Source organism: Fukomys damarensis, unplaced genomic scaffold (assembly GCF_012274545.1).
Source record: "Fukomys damarensis isolate Sample0158 unplaced genomic scaffold, DMR_v1.0_HiC HiC_scaffold_11, whole genome shotgun sequence".
Lineage (NCBI taxonomy): Eukaryota > Metazoa > Chordata > Mammalia > Rodentia > Bathyergidae > Fukomys > Fukomys damarensis.
The window spans coordinates 8874050-8880605 of NW_022900923.1; positions in this window are offsets into that span (position 1 = coordinate 8874050).

The window sequence follows — 6556 nt, forward strand, 5'->3', positions numbered from 1 at the left end:
GTTGACGAGCCTTTAAAAAAAAAAAAAAAAAAAAAAAAAGATTAGATCTCATCCTGTATCCGGGTAAATCTCATGAGTCAGATGGACACCTACTAAAAGAAGTTTTGTTTGGCAGTGGTCTCTGTATTATTGGGGCCGGGGGTGATGAAACAGCGTCTTACTATGTAGTTCAGGCTGGTCTCAAACTTGGGGTAATCCCCTTGCCTCAGCCTTCTGAGTGCCGAGATCACACGTGTGCCCCCCTGCACCTGGCTTATCTTTGTCTTTCTATGCTGATGGATAGGTGACTCACCGACTACTGGGATTTCAGGGTTAGCGGGAACTGCCTATTAATGAGAAAAATCGACTCATTTGGGGTTGGCTGGTTCCGTCCAGGCACAGGTGTCGAGGGGCTGCTCGGTAGAATCATGGGGCTGAACCCGGCCCTCTGGATTCCCGTTCAGCAAACTACCTCTGTTCAGGTTTTTTTTGGGGGTAAATAAAAGTTAAATATCAAGGATTAAGTAAACACTTGTTAAAAGGGTTAAAGTCTGCCCCGATTTCCTCTTCCTCTTAAAATGAAACTCAATAACCCTAGCAGCCTAAAGGGTACTTTGGTGCATTCCTGTCAGTTGTTGCAGCGACACAGTTAACCACTAAAAATCTAAAATTCATGATTTAAAAAAAAAATCTTTTCTGGATATAGAAGTGACATACATTTTGTCTTGCCCTGTGCAGTAGTAGGTGAAGAGAATGCTTTCATTTCAGGTGGAAGGAATCAAGATTTCAGGCATAATAGTCCCCCTCCGCCGAATTCCAGATAGGAAACTGGCAGTTGGTAAAATCCTAGGCTGTAATTGCATCTAGTGCCTAAGTACCCTTATATCACGGTACTATTGAATTCGAGGTCTTCCCTGATATGATGGTACTACCTGTAATCCCAGCTACTCAGGAGGCTGAGGCAGGAGGATCATAAATTAAAGTCTGGCCCAGGCACCTCAGCAAGATGCTCTCGAACAAAACCAGTCTAACAGAGGTGGCAGGGAGCTTGTCTGGCATCCTGAGGCCCTAGGCTCCATCCCCAGCAGCACGGGGAGGCGATCAGGCCTGAAGAGGGGAGGATCTGCCGGACAGGACGTGACAGTCTCATGGGGACTGGTTTCTGCTTCTGAGACATGATGTCACTTGCGGTGAAGACCTTGAACTTAATTATCCAGAGGGAGGGAAATGTAATTTCCAGTGTTTGGAAGCTGTCCACCAGAGCATGGCTCTGCATAATTCATGGGGTTCTAAATATAAAACTTGACATTGAAAGCACTCAGAAAGGTGAAAGTGATACTGCAAACGTTTTTCCATGCTAGTTATAGAAATCTCCAAAGCTTAGATCTTCTTGTTTTCTTTTAGAGTTTTGTTACGGTTTTCTTCAAGGCAAGGTCTCACTATGTAGCTTATACTTAAGCTCACTGTCTATCCCAGCCTGGCCTCAAGCTCTCAGCTTGAGGCTTCAGCCTCCTGAGTGCTGGGATGGCAGGTGTGCCTGCCGCTGTGCCTGGCTTTGAAGTTCGTACCCTGAGAATTGACATTTTTGTCTTCCCATGGTAAATGCTGGGTGCTCAGCGCTTAGGAGTTGGGGTACCAGAGTCAAAGCCTGCTTGTGGGTACTACTGGACCACAGAGCCAGAGCTGGGGTGGCAGTGTGCTGGGGGACAAGATGTTCCCCGCCTGGGAAGAGCCCGTGGCGCTCTGCGGGGTGACGGGCTGAGGAGCTCAGGGTGTGCTGGATCCGAGGACCCAGACGGCCCTTGGGGACCGGAACAGCCGCTCCAGACACAGACGGCTGTTGGGCACCAAGACCAGGGGCAGCCTGGGCTGGCTTCCAGGAGGAGGCCCTGGCTTGCTTCCCCAGAGGGTGCTGGACAGGGCCCGGGGACGGGCCAGTTCCCAGCCCAGCTTTTGTAAGTTTTCCTGGGAGGCGCGATGCCGGCTCACTGTCCTTGGGCCTCGCCAGAGGCAGGGCGTCCTTTCCAGCGCACGCTCACGCACAGCAGCCTCATCTGCGGGTCTACGGAGGAGCGGGTGAGCACTGAGCAGTTGCCTGTGCCCTCAGGGTCCGCCCTCTCCTCTCTCCTGGCCACCGCCTCCAGGGCATAGCAAGCTCCTGACCCACACCGCCAGGCTTTATCTGACTCCTTTTAGTTACTGGAAATTGAACAGAGGCCTTTGCACTGGGCTACTTTCTTAGAAATATATGTGTGCGTGTGTGTGTGTGTGTGTGTGTACATATACATATATACATACATACATATCTTTAACTCTAAAAACAGGGTTTCACTAAGCCACTAAATTGCACAGACTGGGCTTGAGTTTGCAGTCTTCCTGGAGTGTTGAGGGTACAGGCATGCAGGACCCTCTAAGACCTTATCTCTTATAATTTAGACAGCAGCAAAGGAAAGCTTTGAGGTCTGAGAAGCTCACTCCCCACCCAGCAGGCAGCAAGCCAGGGCTGCTTTCTCCACCAGGCTGGGGACCTGCACTCTCCTAGCGCCAGGCCTGCCTGCCCCAGGGCAGTGGAGGGACCGGGCTGGGGCTGGGGATGCTGGCAGTGGACATTTTGCTCCAGGTGGGTGAGGTGAGAGCCCACTGCTGTGGTTTCCTGGCCTGGCAAGTTGCATGGGTTCATGAACTGGTGACACTGCCGGAGGCGGTTTTGCTTCTGCCTGTAAATTAATGTTTATTGCTCTGAACACTAGGGAAGGGAGGTTTTGAGATACTGCTTTATTCTGTCACCTATAAACAGAGGTCAGCACACTTAGGACATTTAAAATGAATGTATGAAAAAGCTGCTTTGGCCCAGGGTGGTGGCGCACCTCTGTAATCCCAGCACTCGGGAGGCTGAGGCAGGAGGGTCACTGCCAGCCTGAACCACATGCAAGAAAAAAAAAAAAAGCTACTTGAGCTCAGCCATGTTGGGGCTATTATTGAAAGTGTAGCGCACCTTAAAACAGTGAACGGCATCATGTCGTCCGGAGGCGGCCCTGGTGAAGGGCGAGATGCGGAGTCCACAGAGACACAACACTCTGACCCCACAAGGGGACAGCCTGGGTGAGTCTGGGTGCCAGGCTGGGAACCTAGCTGCCCTTTCCTGCCCCCAGCCCTTGTCACAGGGACCCTGACACAAGTACCCACTGTGCCTGCATTGTCTGCTGGGCTTGGCCAGGCGATGGGCTTCCTTTCCCTGTCATTGCAGCCATCCACCCTGCAGGATGCCTGTGTCACTAGTGTGACCTGGTGCAAAGCGACAGTTCGGGCCTAGCACACAGGAGGCTGAGGCAGGAGGATTTCTTGTTGTGAGTTCAAGGTCAGCCTGGACCACATAGAGATTTCGAGGCAAACTACATAGCAAGACCCTGTCTCAAAAACTAAAAAAATCCCGCCCCTGTTCTGTGAGCTCCTCTCTCCTACCTCTCCCATTGCCCACAGTTGGCCTCCTGTGAGCTTCCCCTCAGTTACTGAACCATCATCCGACTCCCGGGAGAGAGGGACAGAGCTGTTTGCGGACAGTACACTGAGTGAGTGGGTAGCGGGCAAGGAGGGGCTCGATCTGGGGCTGCAGGTGGGGCAGGCTCACTCCCAGGACAGTGCTGGGTACTCCTCGGCCCCTGGCTGCCAGCCGAGCTGTGCTGGTGCTGCAGGCTGCTCGGGGCCTCTTGCCAAGTCCTCCCCAGCCTCCTCGATCACCTTTCCAAGAAACTGCTCCCGTGGCCCAGCTGCCCCGCTGTGTCCTGGAAACTGGTGGCCAGTGGTGCCGCAGCAGAGGAGGAGCTCATGGGGGCGCACGTCACCCGGGCCCTGTTGCCCATTCCTCAGTTTCCCCAGTGCACAGGGCCTGTGAGACCAGAGGCGATGATGCTGCCAGTGGTCTTCCCACCCAGCTCCTCCGCCCGCTTCCTGGCACACGCGAGGGCTTCCTCTTCGGAACTCGCAAGCTTGGCAAACTTGCTTGTCTGGCACCTAAACTAGATGATTGCAAGTCACGTCAGGGTTGCAAGGGCCACTGGATCCAGGGCGCGAGCCAGAAATCCTCCTTCCAGGGAGTCGGTGCGCTGTGGCCTGGGCCAAGGGCCTGGATTCTGAGCCCTGTGTGACCCGCGTGACACAGCGACGTAGCCCGCCCCGTCTGTCCCCCAGCTCGCAGCCAGGCAGCAAGTTGGGGACAAGTCTTCCCAGCTGGGTAGGGTATTAGCACTGGGGGTAAAGGCAGGCGTGGCAGGAGGGCAGGGTGAGGACACCACAGCACCTGTGGCAGTGGCCTTGGCTGTCCTGCCTGTCTTGGTGGCAGAGCCCCAGTTTTGCTCAGTGCTCAACCATAGATGAACCCTGATTGGCCTAGACTTGCTCTCCTGTGCCAGTGATTGGCTGATCAGTGATGCAGCCTGACCAATAGAATTCGGGGAGCATCAACCCCCAGCTTCTGGGGAAAACATCCTTCTCCCCTTCAGCAGCTACCCCAGCTCTGAGCCTGAGTACCGGAGCTGCAGGACAGCACCCACACCTTCCTGTGTCAGTTACAGCTTCAGCTGGGCCATCTGGAGAGACAGCAGCCTGGGAGTCTGAGGCAGGAGGATCACAAACAGTCCCAACCTGGGCAGCTTAGTGACTTAGCAAGATCCTGTCTCAAAAAATGTCTGGGGATGTAGCTCAGTGCAAAGGCCCTCAGTGCAGTCCTCAGCACTGCAAATACATAACTAAATAAATTAGTACACAAAGCCCAGAGCAGCTTGAAAAGCTGAAGCACAGCCTAGACTTCTGTCAAGCTGCCAAAGGAAGGCATGGTGTGAGCTGTGTCACATGTACTACTCCATTCCCAAGGGAACCGGGGATAAAATAGCAACTGCCTTGGAAGAGAACCGTACAGTCTGCAAATCACTTTTATATTCTGACAACATAATAGAAAAGGCAGTGATCTTATCCTCTTTTATTATTTATTTATTTGGGGGAATTTTGAGATAGGGTCTCACTGTGTGGTTGAGGCTGGCCTTGAACTCACTATGGAGGCCAGAATGGCCTCGACCTCGCAGCGATCCTCCTGCCTCAGCCTCCCAAATGATGGGATCACATGTGTGCACCACCACCCCAGGGCCTTCTCTTTTTAGAACCGGTGAGGAAGCTGGGGCCACACAGCTTACCTGGTGGTGGACCCTCTGCCACAGTCAGGGCTTCCTGTGTCAGGCCCAGTGTACCTCCCAGTCCCCACAGGCGCTGGTCCGCCAAGCTCTGCTCCCAAGGGAGTCAGAGCACCAGGGGCCGAGGGTCCAGGGCTCATGAAGCAGCCATAGGTAGATATTCAGTGCAGCATCTCCAAGCAGAAGCACACAGAACAAGGTGTGTGTAGTGGACTGACTAATGGTCACCTTGTAACGCCCAGCTGAACTGAATCAGCGTAGTCTGGGCATGGAGGATCCACCTGAGTTTTGTTACCAATGGCCATAAAAAGAGGACTGCAGGGAAGATGTTGGCCTGTGGATTTTCTAGGAGAAGCTTACTGCGGATGGTCTTCCTGATGTGAACGAGGCTGTTCTTGGAGGAGGAGCCTGAGTCCTCGCTGTCCCTGGGAATGGCTGCTATTCTCATTGGGGAGCTCTGACCTTCACTGTGAGCATCACTTCCTGGCTCCAGTGTGGATCCCTCAGCCTGGGGGCACAGAGCCTTCATCCCACCGGCGTAGATTTTCTGGCTTCCACCACTGGCCTTTGGGCCTTCCGGGTGCAGATCCTCAGTACGGACAAGCGTGAGACACTGATGTGGGCTCTGGGCCACTGCTGGACTCGTGCAGGACGCTGCCTTGGACTCTAAGCCTCTAGCTGGACTTGTGTGGGAGGCTGCTGGGATCCAGGCCCTCAGGTGAATCCTGGGGGCCTCTAGTGTGCGGCTAATCTCTCTCGCACTCCTTTGCATTTGACTCTTGGGGTGATTATCATAAAATAACCTTGTAAGTTATGTGTCCTGTGTTTAATGTATTCCCTTGCCTAATCCTGCTGACTACAGCAGTGAGTGTTGAAATTTAAAAATATTTTTTGAAATTTAAATTTTTATATTGAAAATTTTAATCTTGCTCTTTATACTTTGTATTTCTCATATTCTCATGAGGGTCCATGCCATGTTTAATCTTGTGACTCTGATATTTATACACAGTGGAGTACTACTATGCTATAAAGAAGGGTACACTGGAATCATTCATGGGAAAATGGAGGCGTCTTCAGGCCATATGCTAGTGAAAAATCCCGGTGACTTCATGGCACTTAAACCACCACAAATAATGCTGACTGTGATTTTGCGATGACAGCCACAGAGGAATCAAACAGGGAGACAGAAGGATGGGAGTGTGACTGGAAGAGGAGTGATCAAGGGGCCTCTCCGAGGTGAAACTTGAGCTGCAACCTGGATAAGAAGAAGCAGGCAGCAGCACTCTGGAGGCTGAGGCAGGAGGATTGCCCTGAGTTCGAGGCCAACCTGAGCTACATAGTGAGTTAAAGACTAGCATGAACTACACAGTGAGACCCTGCCTCAAAGAGCAGGG